This window comes from Triturus cristatus, chromosome 4_1 (assembly GCF_964204655.1).
Source record: "Triturus cristatus chromosome 4_1, aTriCri1.1, whole genome shotgun sequence".
Lineage (NCBI taxonomy): Eukaryota > Metazoa > Chordata > Amphibia > Caudata > Salamandridae > Triturus > Triturus cristatus.
In genome coordinates this window covers 202,100,900-202,106,899 of record NC_140585.1, presented here as the reverse complement: position 1 = coordinate 202,106,899, position 6,000 = coordinate 202,100,900, and positions in this window count along the sequence as shown.

Sequence of the window (6,000 nt, the reverse complement as noted above, 5' to 3'; positions counted from 1 at the left end):
GGATTACGGATAGGATGTCTTGGGCTAGTCATATTGATAAAATGGTCCTCAGCCACAAGAGAGTGGGAGGTGCTCTAATGAGGGAGTTCAGGGCCTCTCCAAGGAGATCACTCACCCCAGTAGTTGATATCTACAAGGCTAAAGTAGTGTCATCAGCCTTGTATGGGGCAGAATTGTGGGGCCACTGTTGTTTGAACGCCCTAGAGTCAGCGGAGAGCAAGCTATTGAAATCCCTTATCTCCGTGCCCCTGAGCACTCCATCCGTACCTGTCCGGTTGGATATGGGCTGTAAAAATATTAAAGACCAGGCCCAGCTTCGCCCCCTTTTGTTATGGACACGAATCTGGAGGGGTGAAGAACTAAAATCTTACGCTGATGCCCTGGGGGAAATAATGAGCTTGGGGGGTTGGGCTAAGATAAAGTGGCTAAGAGATACTAAAAAACTTTTGGAGAATATCGGTCTAGGAGGCTGTTGGTCATCACGTTCAGCCCCTCCAAAAGAAGTTGTCAAGGCGCTTTATTGGAACTGGTGTGCGGAGCGTTTAATTACAAACTCTAATCACTGCAAGTCGACTGTCGCCTTTTTGCAAATCAAAGACACTGTGGCTTTTGAACCCTACCTGGACTTGATAACTCTCCCTTTTGATCGAGCCCTTTACTTCAAATTTAGAGTTGGATGCCTCCCCCTAGGCGCAGTGGTATCAAGTTGGTCACCTGTGGCCCGTATTTCTCCCAACTGTGCGTGTTGCCGAAGCAAGGCCGAGACCATTGTACATGTCTTGTTTGTTTGCCCGGATTATGCAAGGCCTAGGAGTGTTTGGTTGAAACCCCTTTGTCGCAATATGGGCACACGCAGCTACCTTGAAGCCCTTCGTATCCTAACTACGGACACTTCCCCCCCTTTAGTGTGTGGAATTGCAAAATTTTTAAAGTGGTCTTGGCTTATTCGTTGTAAGAGATTGTCAGTAGCTGTTTAATTCTCTTTTTAGTTAATTTATTAACGGGCAATTTATGTCCTTTTTATCTTTTTATGAATTTCCTACTGGCTTCTTGTAGCTTGTGTTTTTATGTATCTATTGTAATAATTGTATTTTTTATGTGCTTACAAGATATCTTGCATATCGAATAAAAGCTTATGACTGACTGACTAACAGCTGCAAGGACAGCTGAAAATTCACTGGGAATGTGCAAAGGTGGAAGATGCTAAATATAGTTCGTTTATAGGCAGATTACAAGAGCAGTCAACTCTGAGGGAGGACAAAGCACATGGTGAGCACGTGGCAGCACATGGCAAACAAAAACGCTGCCAGAAATACAAAATGGATTCCACAAAATGGACAAGATAGCCTCTGAATACAAGATGGATTCCGCTAATGCTAATCCAATCGCTGCCAATTTACAACAGGGAGGTGATGATGGACAAAAACAATGGGAAGGCAATACACCACCTTACCACAGCGAGAGACCACTGAGTCGCCCTCCCCTTTCTCTCTGCAGCAACATTGCCATCATTAAGATGGTGGTGTTACCCAACTTTTCATTTTTGTTTGCAACATCCCAATGCTGCTTTCCTGTGTGGTTTTTCGCATGCTGCGTGCTTTGCTGATACATTTTGCGTGGGCCAGTAATCTGGCATGAGTACGGTGAAACACACTCACTCTTAATGCCCAAGATCTTAAGGCTTATTGTGGAGCGGCGCAGTGCATGTTCGCATTTTATTAGCTCCATGGCCCGGCAGACCTGGCCCATCTATGGCTGGAAAGCGATGCTGCCTCTCCTTTGTCACTACCCTTATTCTTGTTCAGTAGGCCAGTATGTCATTTGCATGTTTTTGACATTTTGGACACTTCGTAATGCCTCTGAAATAAGACGTTGGACCTTCACCCAGGACTCTTATTACTGCCCCTTTTGGCTCCAATTGGAGTTGTGCACATGGTTCCAATTGGGTCAGGAATAAGCAGCTGCGGCAGCACTCCATGGCCCTGGGATACGGTTCATTAGGCATTTTTAGGAGAAAAAAGTTCTATGTGACTGGGCCCAGGTAAGCACCCAGTATGCTGCTCCTACTGCGCATGTGCAGTTTCATTTCTGTTGAGCGCATCATTTGTTGAGAACCTTGGGGCATATTTACAAGGACGGCGATAAATAAACGCAAAGCGCGCTTAACGCTTTTCTATTTATCGCCGTCTATCGCTGGATTATATCGCCCTGTTAGCGTGTTATTTACAACGCGTTTCCCCAGGGCGATATAATTAACAGCGATAGCAGGGAATTTGCCGTTTTGCAGGGAACATCGCTGGTTTTCCAGCGATGTTCCCTGCGATAACCTTGCTGATACGACCCTGTGGTCGTATCAGCACACCCCCCCACCCCCATATTAGGTATGATTTTTCTAACATCGGTACATATTTAAACCTCTGTCATAAATTGAGGCAAGCGGACTTAGGCACATTAGAATCCTTAGTCTGGTTAGAAATCACCCAGAAAAAACCTGGAGGTACGTTTGGTTGTCTTTTCAAGGACCATATCCATCAACTGTCGGCGAGTGAGCTATGGGCCTTCAACCCCAGTCGGGCAGCATTTAAAACTGGCATCAAAAAATGTGTGAGAATGAGAATGACGTAGTCATGCTTGGGCCCTTGTAAATTCATGCAGACGGCTAGCCCCTGCCACCTACCTGTCTTGCACATATTCATTGTATCTAAAACGTAGTTTTATGGCAATCAGAATGGGTGACTGGCGTTTCTTGCAAGATTTGCCCCCTTGGCGACGCACATCGGAAAATGTAATCTGTAGAGGGTGTGACAAGACACCCGAAACTCTGTTACATGTGGTTTGTCTTTGCCCAGCCTTTAATTCTCAACGCAGGTGCAAACTCAAATTAGAGTGGAATAGGCTGGGTGTTCGGACACGTAGGCAAGCCATTATCGCGGCCCTGAACCCCGAAAATACAGATTTAAACCTGGGTTTAATAACTTTTATTCAGCAAGCATATCGTAATTTTGTGCAAAAGAGGCCTGCTAATAAAAATTTTAGGGAAGATGAAATGAAATGATTATCATGCTCTGCAATCTGATAGATTAACTCATCAAATTGTATTCCAAAGAACACTGCCTTGTCTTTAACATGTATGTTGTATTTTTATAGTCAGCGTAACAAAAAAAAAATGTCTGAACAGTTTTGTACATTACTTTTTAAACGTCTGCTATTATCCAAATGTCATTGAATCAGGTGGTTCAGGATGTAGAAGATCTCTACTTTTATTATGGTTACTGAACTGATGCTTGCTTTTTTTTGTATTTTTAAAGATATCTGTGAACACAGCAGTTTTCTCCCAAAACTAGTGTCTGCTAAAATGCGTTGGCAGCCTTGTAAATATCGCAATGTGCACATCAGCGATTTTTGCTAGGTTGTACTGACCAGTGAGGCCCACTTTGCATCTCATTAGAGATGCAAAGGGAGGCGTCGGGTAAAAGGGTGCTAACATGTTCTAATGCATGTTAGCACCCTCTTGTTCATAGGGCGATAGTTTTATCTCTGCCTGTTTGGCTTTAAAAGCCACACAAGCGGAGATAAAGCCCTTGTAAGTATGCCCCCACGTTAGATGAGACACTGGTGGAACCGCTGTAGAGGCCGGCTCTCGCATGCATCGTACAGGCATCATAACCAATATCAGTGATCGCAACACTGTACGCCTGCTGTCAGGAGGTCAGGCAGCTGGTGTCACCAAGGGTCACCGGGATTGACAGAAGACCTGGGCATGGACATAAGCGATGCGCAATGGGCCAACTCTCGCTTCGTAATTCGCACTGTGTTTTTGAATGGTCGCCATCCTCTTGTGCACTTCAAATACCTCAACTATATTTCACACCACAGCCCGATGGTGCCGGTGTGGCTTACACGACAACCTCACACTGCTTGCATTGACAAGGCTGATTTTGCTCTGTTTGAGATATTTCAGATCCTGGAGGAGATCACAGGGGAGGCAGTGCCCCGTACACCACTAAAAGCCCTCCTGGGCCACGACAGAGAGATCCCGAAGGACTACCGGCAGCTTGTGCCTTTAAGACTTCTACTGACACGATGCAGAATGGGGATGCGCTGGATGAAGGGCCCCCTACCTACAGTGTCAGGGTGGTACTGTGACATGACCTATTGTAATGCCCAATCCGACGCGCACCACAACCTTGTGCCAGCATGTAACCGCTCCAAAGATATCTAGGGCCCATATCAGGAAACCTAGCGTAAAGATGTGGATGTACACAAGGTGAATGTTGCTGTCTGATGGGCCTCGTGTAGCAGCTTTGTTTGTTTCTTTGTTGTCTGGAGATGATGGCGCGGGTGTGAGCAGACAGCAGAGTTGCTGCTTTGCAAATGAACGACCTACGCCAGCTCTCCTGCGGACAGCCGTGGAGTAACCACAAATATGTGTGTCAGAAACATCTGCACTGATCGATACAAACACACCAATGCACTGAGTATTCATATTGACATATCAACATGCCACTCATGCACCAGTACTGCTTTTCTATTTGTTCAATGAATGTTCTGTGCTTGAGAATCCATTCTCCATTGCCTGACTGTTAAATGAATCACACTGAAAAAAAGGTTTAAAATTAACTTTTGGCAAAGGCCATCGGTCGATGTTGCATGTTCAAATCGAGCAAAGCTTAACCTTGATATGTATACATCACATGAAAGCATTTTACTTTCCAGCACAGTGTATGCTCCAGAAAAGTAGTGCTGCAGTGGACAGACATACAATTAAGGCATTGATGTCATTTTTGGGTCTGAGCATTGGCCACAAGAGCAGTTGTTCTAATGAACACCTGAATACAAGTTGTCAAGATCACAATGTCTTACCCCTGCTGATAGGAAATCAACAGGGCGTGGGATACTCACTTTACTTTATGGTCTATACATGCCCCTACCACAAGGTCAGTATAATAACAATGAGCGGTGTCCATTACCAAGGCACTGATGCTGCTGAAGGCACAGGATGAAGGCCTTTGACCACATCTCCAGATTCACCATTTTCATGCAGCTTCTTCATTACAAATGACCTGATCTATATATTAATATCATCGGCTCTATATATTAAATGCAGTGTAAAAGAACTAAGAAGGTGATTGATGATACTATTTGTGAAAAAATGTGTTTTAAAAGTACTTAGGGGCAGATTTATGTTGCACTTGCGCCACTTTTGCGCCGCCGTTGCGTCACTTTTGTGACGCAGCAGCGGCGCAAATCCTGCGCCATGGTGCGGGGTATTTACAACGTGACGCATCTGGGAGATGCGTCACGTTGTAATGCCCTGCGCCACATGTAGGCGTTCCAGGGCAGGTGGGGGCGTTCCGTCGCAGGAACGCCTCCTAAAAGTGGCTGAGTGAAATCTACAAGATTTCACTCAGTCACTTTTATGCCCATGCTGCGTCAAAACCCTGCGCCTGCTTGAAGCAGGCGTAAGGATTGACGCAGCATTGTAAAGATAGGGCCCCCCAGATCATTGCTGGAGCTGCGTCGCACTTGCGACGCAACTCCAGCAATGCGCCACTTTTCGGCACAGATGCGTCACGCATCTGTGCCGTTTTTGCCCCATGGTGCGCCACATTATAAATGCGGCGCATCCACGGTGGCGCAGCTGTGGCGCATAATAACTGGCGCATCCCTGCTGATATGCAGGGATGCGCCAGTCGTCATAAATCTGCCCCTTAATGTACATGGTAGACAGAACTAAGTACAAGTGATCAAGCTGCGATTCCTAAGAAGTGGTGAGAAGGGTCACTGCAAAATGACACCATAAGTCCTGTGAAAAAAAATAAAAACGATTCTTGTTATTCAGGAGGAAGGCCATATTTGTGTCAGTTGTGTAATGGCAATGGCAAGATGGGAAAATTCCTCAGATACCCTAGACAGATAGGAGAAAACTCGTCAAGGAGGAAATGCCCCTAGATATTTGCATGCAATCGAGGAGGGAGACCAGTCTAGTAAGCCTAGATA